The 18,191-nt window shown below is 32.5% G+C and overlaps 1 long non-coding RNA gene across 4 annotated transcripts; it reads right to left on the minus strand.

Moving 5' to 3' along the window:
- Window positions 1–8,774: 8,774 nt before the first annotated feature.
- LOC129317089 (uncharacterized) lies at window positions 8,775–15,432 on the minus strand. Of its 4 annotated transcripts, none has more exons than XR_008594919.1 (9): window positions 14,915–15,432; window positions 14,763–14,805; window positions 14,639–14,678; window positions 14,263–14,387; window positions 13,873–14,044; window positions 13,690–13,794; window positions 13,168–13,270; window positions 12,833–13,005; window positions 8,775–9,490 (listed from the first exon to the last, which is right to left on the minus strand). It is a non-coding gene; the product is annotated as an uncharacterized LOC129317089 (long non-coding RNA). The 4 variants fall into 4 exon arrangements; XR_008594918.1 differs by lacking the exon at window positions 8,775–9,490 and having other exon boundaries at window positions 12,554–13,005; window positions 14,915–15,028; window positions 15,099–15,432; XR_008594920.1 differs by lacking the exon at window positions 8,775–9,490 and adding an exon at window positions 14,487–14,563 and having other exon boundaries at window positions 12,554–13,005.
- Window positions 15,433–18,191: the final 2,759 nt, after the last annotated feature.

Here is an 18,191-nt window from a genome sequence, read left to right on the forward strand (position 1 = left end):
CCAAATAATAAAAAGATGCTTCTTTAAAAATACCATTCACTTTTAGTAAAAAAGAAATATGAGGAACATGAGCATATAGCATCCATGGTCTATGCTTTTTATTTGCATCGCTATTGTACCTTGATTATTATGATAACATATAGTCTGATAGTAAGGCCACACAAAGATACTTATATAACTTTAAATGCATACATGTAAATTTTTTCTTAATCTACAAGAGTTTCCTAAATCCATAAAACACTTTAATGGGTTTCACTACAAATAATTTTTAACTTAATCCACAAAGCATTCTTAAAAACTAAATAGATGTTTTTTTAAAAACCATACTTTATATAGAAATATCACATGATTATCGCAAGGTAGCTCTAATTTAAATTTTGTTGTAGAATATAGGGTCCATGAAAAAATTTTACAAGAGGCAAAAGGTCAAGTAAGGGAAAAAAGAGAGGAGAACTATCAGACAACTTGTTTTCCCTTTACTTGCATTCTTTGTCAATCTCAAGGCATTCTTCATGCATATTTATACTTAGGTAATCCTTCAAACTATCTTCAGTGACCCTATAACTTCCTACAAATGTAGATAGATTTCTTTTAGTGACCATAAACAATAACAAACAATGCATGCACATGTATGTACAAGAAACACAGACTATCTATGGATTGCCTAATTAATAGTGTTTCCATCATGTGTGTTAAGATGTCTTTTGATAGAGTAAATGGTGTAAAAGTAGACTGTTGAAGCAGAAGCTTCATGACAAGGATTATATAGCCCCCATCTTAATATTCTAAAGAGTGTAGGAAAAACAAATTAAGACAATTCTCAACTCATTGGATTTAGTAGTTTTCATTCCACAGCAGGACTAGAAAAAGAGGCAAGTAATCATAGATAAAAAATTTGTTAAAAAATCTCTTACAGGACGCTTCCAAACCAATTTAGGCATTCAATGACATTCCTAAATATGTGAGAGATTACCTAAATTAATCTTCACCTCGATGAAGCCTGCCTTCCTTATTCTATCCACAAAATCCTTGCCTTCAATCAGATTATAGTGATCAAAAAGGTTGAAAACTGTTTTAATGTCATAATACTTTGAAGCATATAGAAGCAACACATTGGCTCTTGCGTCCAAGTATGACAACAATTAGTAATGGTTCCAATAAGCCTACAATACCTCATTCACAATGTGGCAAGTTGTAGGGCAAAAGACAATAAGCTAATAAACACAAGACATGGATGAGTAGCCCATATTTTGCTTACCTTCACCAGGGTAAGCTTTTTTACATTTGTGTGACATTGATGTCAATGCACGAACTTTATTTCTTTAACCTGGAAGGGGTTAGAGAAAATCATGGGAGTTTATTCTTATATTTCAACATGCTAAGTTCTCACTGTCCACTTTGGACATCTCTTTTACATGCTTGACTTATTTGCTCCTTATCTAGTAATGCAATCAAATAAAAATGCACTTGGCTGAAAGTTTTATTGAGTTTCACAAAGGGTTGCAGTCATGTCTCAAGAAATAACTGTCACGTCCCGAAAAATGAGAGTGACCGGCACGGAATGTGAATCATATCACACATTTCTTAAGCCCTAAAAAGATTCCTATTACTAAAACATAATTATGTTTATATTAAATTATAACATGCATGATCATTTTCATAGAAACTTCCTTATTCTTGTAGAAATTTCGGCAGAACTTCCCTTGTAAATAGGGCCATCCTAAAAATTTTACAACAAAATGTTCAATAAAAAAAATCACAATAACCATTAGCTTTGCTCCTTCTAGCCAATAGACAAAGTATATAACAAAATAAGGACCCTAACTATAGTCTACGTGGAACACCTAATTACATTTTTCATGACATAATACATAAATTTATATTTACATCAATAAAAATATATATTTACAGAACAAATCTCCACCCACCTTAGCAAGACGTACAGCATCAACTATACTATCTAAGACCAAAATAACTTTTCAATGCATAACATCCCAACCATAACATTTTGTAGAATCAAAATGAATAAAATACGATAGTTATATAAATTAGATGAGAAAGCAATTCTATATAAATAAATTTATAAACTTGAAATAAAAATTTTATATAACTTCAATAATAAGAATATTAAAATTTATAATGACAAAGTAGCTTTAACATTTAATCTTGACAAATTAAGATGATTAAATAATATATAAGAATAGCAATCATTACTAATTGAAAACCATTAAATGTGAAATCACCAATTAATTAAAAATTCATATTTTTGGGGGTTTATCAAAACAATTCACAAACGTGGACACACAGTCCACGAGGATTACCAAACACGGCTCATGCCATGAAAACAAATATGGACACACAGTCCACGAGAGTAATTAACCAAATGTAGCCGAAGCTATGAAACAAATGTGGACACACAGTCCACAAGGGTACGTAACCAAACACAGTCAAAGTCACGAAACGAATGTGAGTGCGATGCTCACGAATAACTATCCCTCCGTTCCACGTGTGCTGGCCATTGCACAGGGCAAACACCTTCTCTACACACCCTGCTAGCTAGGTGTACCATGGCGTGCTAAGGGCTAACGAAACTGCCGTTAGCAACCAGTGTTCTGTATAAAGTTCCCTGAAAATTTATTTTCAAACATGCGAGAAAATTATCACTTTCAAAATAAACTTTTCTCTTCTCAATATCAAACTCGCATGAACTGTTTAAAATATCAATCCTTTAAAATATGAAAATTCATAACTAATGTTCCGTAAACTTTTGCACGCATTTCCATGATTGTCTTTATTGAATAAAAGAGTATTAGAATTTATAAAAGCATTTCTGCCAAACTCATAAGTAAAAATCATGAAAACTTCAAGAGATAAAGAAATTTAATCAACAACATTAAACAATGCTAGAGTGGTATATATTAATGATTGTAAATTATTAAAAATAATAGTTGATAAAAGAAAATTTTCAAATATATATAAGTTGATTGCGACGTTATCCACTTACCTGTAATACTCCAAATGTTCAAAATTGACTACTTTCAACCTCAACCGAGTTTGTTTTCTTCCAAACATCCTATAAAAATAATAAGGTGATCTATATAAACTTTCCATAAGTTCGATAAACCCTCTTCTAACATTAACACAACCAATATTTAATCCAAATAATTCAATGTTCCCGACAGCATCATTTATATCACAAAGTTTCCTATAGTTAATTGTTAATTAAGAGTGTGTGTCAGACCACTAGCAAATACTCTATCGATCCATCATTCATATATTACTCACTGTGTTGAATACCTTAGGTACATCCCCAAATTTAAGTCTTATAGCAATACTTTAGCTTATAATCATCAACCATGAGAACTTCACCATACTTCTATCACTTATCTTGTCTAACACCTTAAAATGCATTCTTACAACCAAATGATAAAACAATACCATAGTTATAGATTATCCTCACATAAAATTTCTGAAGATTTCACTAACCACAAAATACCTTAAAATCAAGCTCTTTAATTTGTAATGTTCAAGTTAAAATTCAACCAAATAGAATTTAACTTCTTACCATAATTAATAGGATTTCATAAAATGCATAACCAAGCAAAACTCTTCTAATGGAAATTCCATCAAACACCTTAAGGACACTAATCCTCAAACTAATACCAAGCTTGTTCCTATCCACTTCCATTCCCATAAATTCTTTAATATCAATATTGAAATAAATCAACCTCCCAAGTTTTATTTCTTCTATAGATCAATCAACTTTAACTAACATAAAATAAAATAAATCCTCCCTTCCCAAATTTGTCTCAGCAGCAAGAAAAGGAAGAAGAATCAGTTTCTATCATTTAAACACACCTACGCAAAACAAACAAGGAGCAAGGAGGGGAACAGGACATACTTGCATCAGACAGAAGCAAAAGAATGGCAATGGTGGTACAGGGGATGAGAGAGAGCCACCATTCGAACCCCCTATAGCAACACACTAACTCCCATACCAACTTCAGTCTTTAAACATGGGAAACGAAGCTTCTGAGCTTACTTATGGCAGCATTAACAGCTGCAACAACGAAGCAGGAGGCAGCTCAGGAGGCTACAGATCAAGGTTCGAACAAATCTGCAATGAAGAAATAGAGGAAGAAGACCTTGAAGCATCCATATAGCAGCATGGACAGAACCCACAAACCTGTCGACGTCGAGCTGACCAGCAGAGGAGGAAGGATCGAGAACGCCAGTGGACACGATCACTGGGATAGGAGAAGAGCAGAGGCAGTGGATTTTTTTCTAGATATCTCTCTCTCTCTCGTCTGGTGTGTTTTCCAAAGTGAGATGAGAAAGAGAAATAAAAATTTGATCTAAGAAGAATGGAAAAAATTACAATAAAAGGCATAAGAAAAAATTACAAGAAACTACACAAAAAAATTACAAAAAGGGCACACATTATTTTTCCTATAATTAAAAAAAAAAACAAAATAAAACTGAACTTTTGTTTAATAAAATTCAAACTCTAGGCCTTTAACAAAATTACTTGTAAGAGTTCTAATAATTAACCATTATCTACTTAATATAAAATTAATTTAAAATTTAGGGTCATTACAATAACAGTCATATTGAAATTCTTATAATCAATTATAATTAAAAGATAAATGATGATAACTCAATCATCTAAATTTTATTACAAAGATGTTTTCCGTTGTCTATTCTTATTTGTAGAAATACATAAGCATGTATGGAGGACAAATATAAACAAACCTTTACTATGGCCAATAATTGCAATAACTTTTCAATTTGCTTCATGGAAATGTTGGATCACTGCATGCAAATCGTCAACCTCTTTACAATAGTTGCCAAAACCAAATGAACCTTCATTTTCCCCAGAAAGAAGCAACAAAGTCAAAATGAAATGGTATGAAAAAAGACTAACAGTGAGGATGAAATGAATAAACCACAAAAGACAGATTTGACTTGTCACGCCCCAAAAATAGGGGTGACCGGCATGGGATGTGAACCACATCATACATCCCGTAAACCACAAATTTAAGGTTTATTTCATTTAATTAAAATGTATTCAGTTTTATACTGGCATTTTAATACTATTGATATTAATCATTATAATAATTATTTTAATGTAAAAATTTTGATAGAACCTCCTCTAAAAATAGGATCTGGCAAAAATTCTGTATCACAAAAATTTTCCTTAAACATTATATCCATTAAGAGCTCGGCTCCTTCTAGCCAACAGACAAAATGTATAATAAATTAAGGATTATAATTATAAGTTATGTGGAGCACCTAATCATATATTCTCATGTCATAATACATGAATTTCATATTTACATCTATAAGACATATTTATAGAACAAACCTCTACTCTGTTTTGCAAACATCCATCATTGGTAAGCAAGACATACATCGTCAATTATGCTATCTGAGACCAAAATAATTTTTCAGTAAATAACGTCCTAACAATAAATAATTGAACATAAAAAAAATTAAACAATTATGTAACTTAAAGAGGCAACTATCTTTATAAAAGAATTTAATAAACTTTGAAATAAAACGATTCTATAAAATTTTAAATAAAATCTCAAACCGTTAAAATCTCATAATAAATATTATTATCACTTGATTGCAAGTAAGAAAATAAACAAAATCAATAATTATAAATAATTTACTATTTAAAACCAATGTGATGTAAAATTACCAAATAATCAAATTCATATAATAAAGACTTATCAGAACAATTAATAAATGTGGACACACAGTCCACGAGGGTAAATAACCAAATGCGGCTCTTGCTATAAAATCAAACAAGGACACACAGTCCACAAGGGTATGTAACCAAACGCAGCTGAAGCCACAAAACAAACATGGACACACAGTCCACAAGGGTACGTAACCAAACGCAGCCAAAGCCATGAAACAAACGTGAGTACGATGCTCACAAATAGCCATCCCTTTGTTCCAAGTGCGTTGGCCATTACACGAGGCTAGTATCTCCTATACGCACCCTACTAGCTAGGTGTACTATGGCACACCAAGGACTAACGAAATTGTCATTAGCAACCAGTGTTCTATATAAAATCCCTTTTTAAAACCATTTTCAAACATGCGAGAAAATCATCACTTTCAAAATACAGTTCTCATTCCCAAAATCAAACTCGCATGAATACTTTTAAGCATTAAAACTTGCCAGAATAAAATTTCATATCTAATGCTCATGCGTGCATTTATCAAATAATAAGAAAAAAATTTCAAAGTCAAACTCGCATGAATCATTCTCTGTATCAATCCAATATTTGATAAAATAAAAATCTCATAATCAAAGTCCAAACTTAATTTAATTGATCAAATAACATTTCAAATTTGGTAAAGCTAGTTTCTCAAAGTAAAGTAATGTTAATCAACAAATATCCAATAATCGCATTAATGCTATTAAAATGATTTCTAGAAAAATGTAATATTCTAGTAAAAGAAATTTTGATTTAAAAAAATTAGTTGGGACGCTATCCACTTACCTCCAATTTTCTCAAAGCATAAGGTTCTCCTCTTACCACACTAATCAATTTCCTCTCCTTCCAAACTCCCTATATAATATATTAGAGTCTTAATAAACTTCTAACAATGCTCAAAACTCTCTTCCAACATTGACTCATCTATATATATGTCTGTGTGTATTTATGTATATAACGATTATAGATTTAAAGCTTCGGAATCAAAATTTATACTAAAATTTCTTTATGAACATAGCTAGTTTCCCAAACCACTCAAAAGGGCTTTCTAACATTCAAATCTCTTATCACACAATTTATCAACACCCATCCACACTCAAGAATTCACCTAATTACAAGCCAATTTCACAATAAAAATTCATTAGCAACCTTGAATTTAGTTCATAAATTAATGACACCCACACTAACATACTTTTCACAAAAATTCATAAAATATTAAGAAATATAAAATCAAGCAAAACTTCTTCTAACAAACATTTTGTCAAGCAACTCTTGTGCGTTAATTCTTAAACTCAAACCAAATTCCTTCTCCTTCTATTCCAACTCCTACAACTTTATAATAGAGATATTTGAATCATACTTCAGCTTTCCAAATATGTATTCCTCAATAGAAAAATCAATCTCAAGCATAAAGAATTCCTGATTCCTATCACCACATTTCATACGATTGAAGAAAAGAAGACGAAATTTCCATAATTTAACCTACAGTACGCACATACAGCAACTAGGAAGAAGGATTGAAGCTTCTCACCTTAGAATCACCGACGGCAGAAATGGAAAAAAAGTTGACAGGAGTTAGGGAAAAGAAAATCATGAAACCATAGCAGCAACCACGAAGCAACACACAGACAGAGGGAAATTAAGGAGGAAGTTTCTTCCCACTCATGGTCTTCGATGGCCGCAAGCAAAATGAAGGAAGCTGTGAGTTTGACAAAAACCCCCTGCCACAGTAGCCATCGGCAACAACAAAATGTAGGGGAGGAAGAAAACGAAGCTGAGTTAGAACAGGGGAGAAGAAAACAATAATTGACCAGCTTCCAACTCACGAATTCGGCCCTTATAAATCCGAGACCATCTCCTCGTGTGCTCACAACCCTCAAATGGAAGAAATGAAGAAGAAAGTGAATCAGATCGCACCAATAACAGAGAAGGATGCGGAGGCTGACAACAGAGTGAGTGATCAAGAACTCGTTACCCGAACCATAGCGCTCACTTGCATGACCGGCGCCCGAACGACGGTGAAGAGAGGATAGAGAAGCCAAGTGAGGGACGAGCACTCTTTCATTCTCACGGCGTCTAGAATTTTCGAAATGAAGGAAGAGAAGGAAAGAGGAAATAAAAGCACGTTTTTGGTTTGATTTTCTCTTTCTTATATTCTTTATTTTTAATAAAAGAAAATGATAATTTTATAGAGGTTGAAGAAAGTAAAATTTTCACTCTTTATATAAGAGCATTCAAACCTGACCCTTAAGGCTGACGTTAATAATAATTACCATTGAGCTATCAATTACTTTAATAAATTTACTTCAAAATATATAAATATAATCAAATTACCTTATGATCATTTTTTTATCAAGCTTTCGAGTTATTATACTTATTAATTTTAATTTTACAATTATATTTTGGGTCATTACATGACTTTAGTAAGATATTGCAGGCCACAACTATTGCATATATTAACTTTGTTTGCACAATTATAAATGTATCATGAAAGTTTTATAATTTGTAGTATGATCTATCTTTGATTCTTCAATTTCCAATATTTACCACCATCATGTCTTCCTCACTAACTTACAGCGTTTCGTTGGAGATATGTTAGAATTCGTTGAGGTGACAATAGAAGCATCAATGATAGGTACATCCAGACAAGAAGAAATGAGGAAGCCCGTTCACCACTAAATAAATTTAACCCAAGAAAAAAGGGAAGATGCAAGATCACACACAATATATATATATATATATATGAATAACAAAGAGAGGAAAAATAATCGAACAAGCAATGAAAAATAGCCATAGTCACAAAAATTTGCCAAGGATTGCAAGGCATCTGATTTCATAACAGGACTTCTCAGCTTATATAATAAATTGATAAATTGAAGACTGTAATAGCCTATAATAATAATAATAATAAATATATATTTAAAAGTTGGTGTTTAATAATAGTTATATTAATTTGGAAACATGTTTAGTAAGGAGAACTGTTGGTAGAGTGGAAGCATGCATGCTAGAATATTTGAAGCTCCCAAGTTTGAATCCCCAGTGTAAGAAATGAAAATTTTATTTTGCTTAGCTCCTTTGAAATTACAGAATACCCTTGTCCCATCAGATATATTTTCTTTCTTCTCTGAGTCGATTTACAGAGTGTGAGAAGGCGATAGAAAAGTCTGGAACTATGGTGTAACTGTTCTCTTCATCCTTCTGTGTCTCTCTCTGTCTTCTCATTTTTAGTGGTCGTTGATAAGAGTGGAGGTTGTCACAGCTCTTAAATTTTCAAGAGGTTCACCTTCGTATCTCCCCTGTTCGGCGTTAATAGAATCTCCTTTTCTTTTCTCTGTTTGTTTACCGCGGTTCAGGTTAGCTAAGTTGCATGGTCACCGACTAATCTTCTCCTTCGTATTCTCAATGGTCGCTGGCCAGAGTAGAGCATGAGCAGCACTGGGTTGATCTGTCCGTGCTTCTTGTCTCTGTTTTTTTTTTTCTTCGTTTTCTGCTCTGGTTCTACCTGTATCGTCACCTTCAAGCAGTAGCTGGATGAGGAACCGAGTTGCTGGAGCTACGGCAGTACTGTAATGAGTCTAGACTGTTGCTGTTGATTCATTTGCTGTGTTTCCTTGCGAGTATAGTCCAGTTTTTTTTTCTGCTCCCCTGTTCTGTTGCAAGCTTCATTTTTCTCCTTTCATAACGTGCTGCAGCATCAGTTTTCTCCTCTGTTCAGCATTTAAGGACCTTCTTCTCCTTCCTTTGCTGTCCATTGCTGTCTGGATCAGTCAAGTTGAGGTGAGGAGTTTCAATCCTTGTATAATTAATTTTGCTGGGTTGTGAACGTAGGCTTCTGTTGCTGTGCGTGAGAATATAAGTGCTGTGTGTGTACGTGGAAATGCAGAAGCTAGTGTGTGTGTGTGTTACTGCTACTGCTCGGTTATGTGTAGTCATGACAACTTCAGATTTTTACTGTCACCTATACTGTTACGTAGAGAGGAGCAGACAAAAATTTAAGCAAGAAACCATCTAAACTTAATGATAATATATGATAAATGTGGGTTGGGGGTTGAAATTTTAGAAATTCATCCTTGTGATTACATGTGCATACATAGAAAAGAGTGTTTTAAATTAATGGATATTGTAGTTGTATAACCAAGGAAAGTGATTGAATTAGTAATAATACTTGAACCAATTTTAAATCATAAATTTGGCTTTAAATTTTAGATGAGGATGGTTAATTTGGAATTATACTAAAGATTGGGAATCTATGAAATTATTTTTATCCTGATAGGGGGTGAGGAAGAACAGCACCCTGATCAGAATTAAAAGAAACGATATCCTTGAGAATTTAAAATTTTGACGAGTAAGTGAATAACATTCTTTATAATTATTTATTGAAAATCGTTTATTGAAATATTTCATTTTTATGAATTATGTTAGTTTTGAAAATTTTGAAATAACGATGAAGGATAATTACATTATGATTTGTGCATTTTCTCAAAAAATATATTTCTAATATTGATGAAGGCACCTTTGCTTATTGAATTTCAAAATTTCTTGGTTACATGATTAGTGCAAGTTTATACATTCGTTATGATGTATCAATTTGGCAAGTTTCATATATTTGAAGCTATGCGAGTTTGATCTTGAGAATGAAAATTTGACTTCAAAAATAATTATTTCTCTCGCATGTTTGAAACGGGATTTTTAAGAGAACTCTATACAGAACACTGCTGCTAACAGTAGTTCCGTTAGCCCGTAGCGCGCTGTGGTTAAACACTAGCTAGTTTGTTTCGTGAGCTTTATTCTCACGTTTGATATTCGTGGGCTTTATACCCGCGTTTGATTCCGTGGCCTGAACCGCGTTTGGTTACTTACCCTCGTGGGCTGTGTGTCCACGTTTGTTTTGTAGCTTCGGCTGCGTTTGGTTACTTACCCTCATGGATTGGTGTGTCCATGTTTGTTTTCGTGGCATAAGTCACGTTTGGTTATTTACCCTCAAGGACTGAGTGTCCACATTTATAACCTGTTCTGTTGAGTTCTCAAAATTTTAAATGTTGATTAATATGTATTTTCAAAACTTACATGATTTTGACTAGCAATTTGTATCACTTTGAGTTATATGTGAACAGATTGTTTTCTTTAAGTATGATAACATAAATTGTTTTCAACTTATTCTTATTTTACAAATATGATTATGACTTACATGCTTATAAATTCTGGTGGAATTACTTTCAATTATCTGACACCATTATTTGAGATTGTCAATTTAAATTTTAAGAATTTTACCATGAGAATGATATTCATTGGAAAAAAATTATTTGGCCTCAGATTTGTTAGCTGACGCCAATCCCACCATCGACCTCAAAAAGGACAGAATAGCTACAATGGGTGAAAGTTTTTGATTGGTATTGTTTCTTTTAATGTAAATATATAACTCGTATGTCTTTTTGATTTAAAAGAAAGATTAGATGCTCCACATAGTTTGTTGATAAATCTTATTTTGGTCTGTATATTGATTGCTGGCTGAAAGGAGCTACGCTCCTGATTTATACTGTTATCTGTAAAAAAAAATTATTGTAAAATTTTCAGGAGATCCTAGTTACAGGGGAGGTTCTACTGAAATTTCTACAAAAACGTCAACACTTTCTTATGATAATGAGTTTAAAGGAGTTATTTTAATTCTCATATGATTTGATTAAATTTTGTTCTTTTCTTTTGTAAAAATGAATAAATGTTCATTTTGAGGCTTACAGGAATGTGTGAGTGATTCACACCCATGCCGGCCACCCTCTATTTTTGGGGCGTAACATAGATAGATCACAGAGAAGCTAGCATAATTGCAGAGAAAGATTATACCTAAACAGCAAAGGTCGAAGATCCCTCTCTCCAAGGAAGAGAAGACGAAGAAGACACGGTGAGGCCATGAGGGAGACAAAGTTGAAGATAAGGTTCTTTGGAAGGGAAGCAAGAAGCTTCATCGGTGGGAGTAAAGATGGAGAGAGGGTGCGATGATAATGAAGGACAAGCTCGGTGATAGGTGCAATAGGAGAGAGTGAGAGGGCGATATTTTTTTCCAATTGGAAGGTGGGAGAGAAGACGGGCGCACATTTTAGAATGTGGATAAACCATAGATTCTACCATTAATCACCCTTCATCAACTCATATACAAGTACATACCATGCATGTTAAACACGTCTCTTTTATTATCTCAGTTTTGACTTGATTTATTTCCTTTTGTATCATGGTCTAGCAACATTTTATATATAGGTTGCCTTTTCTTCTATAATGAATAAGATAATAAAATCAAACATGTCAATGCCCTCAAAATCTACAAACGTAATGGCAAGACTAATTTTTAAAGTTTTGGTTTAAGAAAAATCATAAGCAGCCATGTATTTGCTAGATCAATAAACATGATTAAGAAAAAGTTGGCAAGACTTTCTCATTATTGATGTTGAGGTAAAAATATAAATTCAATTCGCAAACACAGCTTTTAATGCTGGTCATTTCAAACATGTAATGACTAAAAAAATAATCTGCACTTCACAAATGAATCATGCCAATAAGTGTTTGTTGTTAAGTATTAGCTTTTGAGAGTCAATAACCGTGCGAGATAAAAAAAGTTGGCAAGCACTGGCCAAAATCATATCATCCACCCACCCACAATCTAATAGTACTCTTGCCTTCTCCATATAGTATTCTTTGGCTTCACTTGGTTTGACACTTTATGGTGATGAAAATGCACCCGATATTTGAGTCTATTTTCCTGACTCAAAATCTTGGGATATTTTTGCAGAAATTCTTGAGAAGACCCAAATAATTGCAGTCCTAGGAAGTGGTGTTGGTCTAAATAAAATCTTGCATCACATGAAGGTTCACAAACTCTTGACTTGAAGGTTCACAAATAAAGATAAAGGGTAGAACATTTTAAAGAAGAGGGAGAGGAGGAAAAAAATAGTACTTGTCAGTTTGGTTTATGTCTGATTTAACTATCCATATGCAAACATATAGAGAATGACTACTCTGTAGTATGTACCACAATATTGAACAGTAGAAGCTTAATGCGTGTAACTTGCCTCAACCTTGCTTGCGAGTGTGTTCCCCAACTCTCTCACCTTATTACGTCCGCTCCTGGTGGAGTCAGTTTGGTTTATGTCTGATTTAACTCTCTTCTTCATTAGATCTGATCCAATGGCATGGAGGATACCACATGTGGATCCCTCTCTGTTGTGATTCCCTCGTTAAAAAGAGAGGAAATTAAGCTCCCAAGTGCCACAACACCAAAAAGCTGCAAAATTTGTTATTCATTTATCATTACCATTTGCTTGGAAATTAATAGCCCTGGACTTACTATTTGGTTCACTGTGATCTATTTCCTGAGAAAATTCAAATGCACGAGAGGTATAGATAAAAGGCAAATATATGTACTCAACAAACTCTAAAGTCATACCATAGCTTCAACAGTAGTGCCCATTGGAGCCTTTTGGGCTTCGAAGTCATACCATAGCTTCAATAGCGCGCGCGCGCACGTATTGTGTTCATTTAATGAAAAGCTGCAACACACACGCACACTATGTTCAACATTACACACGTATGCACACATTATGATCAACATTTAATGAAAAACCGCGAGAAATTTTTTGCAACAAATAATTACAAACCATAGACTATTTTTTCATTATTCACCACACGTATTCACCACATGAGTAAAGCCTTAAACACTAATAAATTTTAACTTTATTAGAAATTATTAAAAAAAAAAGACTTGAATGCAGTATTACGTCTACTATGCTTTGATCACTGCAGTTGTTTTTGGGTCTGAGTCAAGTTCAAAATCATACTAACTTACAAGTATACTACAATACTATCTTTGAGCACTATTTGCATGTAGTATAGCAGCTAAAGGTAATAATATATGTATGTGTGTATGTAAAAAGTTCGCCAAGATTTCTATGAATGAAGTAAAACTCACCTTCATGTAAAGGCTATCTTCAACCTAGGGAACTTCATCAATGACTTGAATAGTTTGATCATCAGCTTTTTCTTTCACGGTTGAGAATTCATATTCATCAAATTTCTAAGAAGGAGTTTTTGTCAGCCAAATTAAAAAATAATGAGCAAAAAGGCACTTCCAAAATAAAGAGTAAAAGTCCACCTTTTGCCTGTTAATGGTGTAGATATCCATTCCCTTTGCTGATAGCACGTCTTCCCTGATGAGCTTATCCATCATCTCCAAATAACCCATCAAAATTAATCACCATGACAACATTGATCGTCAAGCGATGGAATTTATCACACCGCTCTAATGTGATGGTTAAGTCTTATACCTACAATTAAAACTTGCCATGGTCAAAAATCCAAAATTATATTGTATCCGACATAAAAGGAGAAAAAAAGGTAAAAAATTACACAAAATTAAATTGCAAGACTTGAACCACAAAATACAAATGACCAAAACCAATTATCTTAGACAAATGTTGTAAAGGATATTAAAAAAAAAAGGACAAATGCTGTAAAGATCAGAAAATTAAAAGAAAAAAATTACCACTGAGGTGTCAGGAAAATTTGCTAGAACGTCAGTAAGCTCAACAATGTCAAGGTAGCTATGAAGAATCCGCTACTTCACCTGGTCTAATTGTCTCCCATCTTCTATAGAATCCTGTGTATTGTCTGCGTAAAAATATAAAAGATTATGAGGTATTCAAATAGCTAGTTTTTTGGTCAAACTATCTGCGTGTGTTAAAGAAAACATACTAGTTAAATTGATACCTCTATACATACACATTAAAAAACAATTGACAAACATATACATCTTCTGGGTTGTATATACGCACATATTGACATGCCTGACAGAAACAGATATATATAAGGTAGGTAGGAAGGATAGTTTAATTCAAATAAGTTTAAAATGCCAAGTTTACCTTGGTCATCCATGCCATCAATTATCTGTGGTTGTTTTTTCTGCGGTAATAGATACAAACTCGTTTACATATTAAAATGGACTTGAGTAAATGAAATGAAAAAAACAGCCTGAATGGCAATTACCTATTGGGGCAACTATATATCAATCTCCTTGAGTATGGTCGACCTAAAAATTGTATAATTACAAAATTTTAAGAACTCGATCGCTTTAATGGCTCATTTCAGTCAGGTAGAATTTATAAGGATGTTTTATATCAAGCAACATCCTTACTTACCTCACTGTTAGAATCAAAATACTCATCCCTCTGCGTGGAATCAGCCCCAGGGCTCATCTCATCATCTTGCATTTGCTCATTCCGATGCTCACAAGGATCTGTAACACTCTTTACCTGTATAGGTAAAAAAGAAACCCTCATTGGAAAGATGAAAAATGGAGTTACCAGAAGCACAATTACTCACTCCCAGATGTTGCTCGACAAGCATGAAAAATAGAGGGTGTGGAAAGGAGGATGCAAAGAACAGTGAGGAAAGATGTGAAGAGTGATGCAAGCAGATCTAACAACACGCCAAGTTAGAAAGAGAAAATCACGACCAGATCTAAAACTTAATCATCGTCGATGGTTTCGTTAGAGAATTAGATGAGGATGCGGAGGAGGAGGGAATTGGCTCTGATGAACGGAAAGGTGATGTTTGTGTTTTGGATCGTCTCTCTCTAATACTTTCATATCCACGGTGATAATAGAAGATAATTTTGGCCAGAAGTAGGCTCTGAGGGAGAAAGGGCGAGCGGAAGGTGATTTATTCTGAGCATAGAAAGGTCCGGAAGGCAGGATAAAGAAAGATAGAATAATTTTTTGAAATAATAATAATAATAATAGACAAAAAAATGATGGGACCCACAAAAAAGGACATTTAGAGAAAAACACTGTAGATGACAACATCAAGCAAGGCCATTTGAAGGAAAACACTGTAAATAATGAAAAAATACACAAGCTTTATAAGATATAAGATGTATTTTTTTTTATACTAGTTAAATTGTAAATTAAAATAATGTGATAATTTAAAAGTCTTTCACTAAAATTAATGTCAGTTTTATAAAATTTACAATTTATAAATCTTTTTGTTTAGATAATCTAATGTAGCTTACATTCCATTAAATCCAACCATTATTTTAACAATAAGAGGATAAATGTCAATATTAGAAAGTTGAGGGTGTGATTTTTAAACTTCTAAAGCTAATTAAGAGGTATTATGGGCATTTCGTCCTTTTTCAAAAATTAATCTGTCTCATCCAAAAATGCAAAAAACAAACAAACATTCATTTAAATTTCAACTTTCAACTTCCCAGTGCTTTGCATGAATTGGGCCAAAAGAAATGCGCTTTGCATTAAATATAGTGCAAATATTTGTGGGCCAAAGAACAAATAAAACTCATAGTCTTCGCATTATAAAAAGTTAGTCTCAGTTTTGTGATTATTAATTAATTAATCTTTTCAATTCAACCATTTTTGATTTCCTACTCTATATTTGTTGTTTTACTTCGGCACTTGTGTTCCACTACTCTCCATGTGTGAGAGCCCTCTTCTTCTAAGATCTTCCATTTTCCAGTCCTTGATTCCCTTTCTTCAACACTTGAAATATATATCATGCATTATTGGATAGAATGAATGGATACTTAAAATCAAATCATATAATGCATGGATAACTCACCCCCCCGGGCTCTCTCTCCCCCTCACTTGTATGGAATTCATCATTTAATATGGTAAGCTTAGGATAGAAGATCTCAGTCCCCCCTCCAATAAAAACAACAGCAACAGCAACAACAACAGCAACAACAATGTGTTTTACTATTAATTGAATTTATTTTTTGTATTGGTTAACATTATATTTTTTTGATAAATGTTTGATTTTTAATAAAAATTCTCTATACATATATATGTTGCTATTCTTATGATAATATTTTCATTTTTATATCTAATTAGCATTAAATTTTTAATATGCCTTGATGTTGGACTCATAACAATGCTACCCATTCAAGAGCCGACTTCCTAGCAATAAGGGTGATCAAATGTGATTTGGTTTGCACAAAAAATGACATTTGATCAATCTTTAATTAATATTAGTTTGGTACAGTTCTTTTAGGCAGTTTGGTTTAGTTTGGTTTATACATGAATCAAACTATAATATTTTGTTAACATATAAAATTATATATTATGGTTAAGCATAACTTTTTACTCTCTTTTTTCTTTCATATTACAACTTCAGATCACATTTTCACTTTATCATTCATGAATGGAAATGAGCATCATGTCCAGATTAAAAATATTCAAATTTCATTATCAATAAATATCATAATATATACATTTGCAAGTAATATGTGCTAAATTTCATTACAAATTTGCTCAACATCTATAATTAAAAGTAACTCATTTTAAATAAAAAAGGAAAATTTTGTATCTAAAATTATTTAAAAGATCATTCTTGAAATAACATCACTATATACATTTGACTTTCTAATAGAAAATTTGAGAAAGGAATGGTTAATATATGTTAGGAATTCTATTAAAGTATTTTAGTTTTTCGGCTGGACTTTAGTTAGAGTTAAAATTAAAAAAAAACACTAATAATCTAATATTAACCATAAAATAAACTTAACTAATTGTAACTATTTGTTTAATCTCATGAAAATAGTTGAGAAGGGGCTTCTCATAAAAAAGACAAAATTGGAATTCAATTTTTGAATTCCAATGTGTTCAACCCTTCAATGACAAAAGGGAATCAAAAAATTTCTCCCTACTCAAACTTCAGTCTTGATCCCAATTATATATAGGTCATTAAATAACTTAGAAATAATAGCCATGACCATCATAATCAAATTGGACTGGCGACTGAGTAACTAGCCTATAGTCTAGTCTAGCCAACCATAAGAATCTGAGTAAAAGTGAACCATGACACAGTTTATCAAGACCAATGAAAATTGGTGAAAATAATAAAAAAATTGATTTTTCATTTTTTTTAAATCTCAATAATCCAAAACAATGCTATTTTATGCTTTATATGTCTTGTGTTTGGCTTTTCTCTTGTGTTATACATATGATATATATCTATATATACATATATATCTATATATATATTCAATGGTATATGTATATATATATATATCTCTATATATAGATGTGTATATATATATATATATGATTCAATGGTATTTTTTGTTAACAATGGAACCTAATTGAGTTAGTTTGGTTATAACATTAATGTGACACACTCCCTCTACTTTTAAATATAAGAAAATTTTAACCAAGTCACATAGTTCACTAAAGTTGGTTAAGGTTAATCCTAATAATCATATTTGAGATTAAAAAGTTTAAATTAAAATGTCCTTGTAAATTTTGGTGACTTGTGATGAACAACAAATATTTTTGTTACAATGTTTTTGGGATAAACCATAAACTTGCTATGCATTATAAGAAGTATGAATGAATATTATCTTAAATATTTTTATATTGCATACATGTTTTTAACTAAGATAGAGTTGGTTAAAGCCAATGA

This window comes from Prosopis cineraria, unplaced genomic scaffold, assembly GCF_029017545.1.
Source record: "Prosopis cineraria cultivar Desert tree isolate PC_DT_omini unplaced genomic scaffold, ASM2901754v1 PC8, whole genome shotgun sequence".
Classification (NCBI taxonomy): domain Eukaryota; kingdom Viridiplantae; phylum Streptophyta; class Magnoliopsida; order Fabales; family Fabaceae; genus Prosopis; species Prosopis cineraria.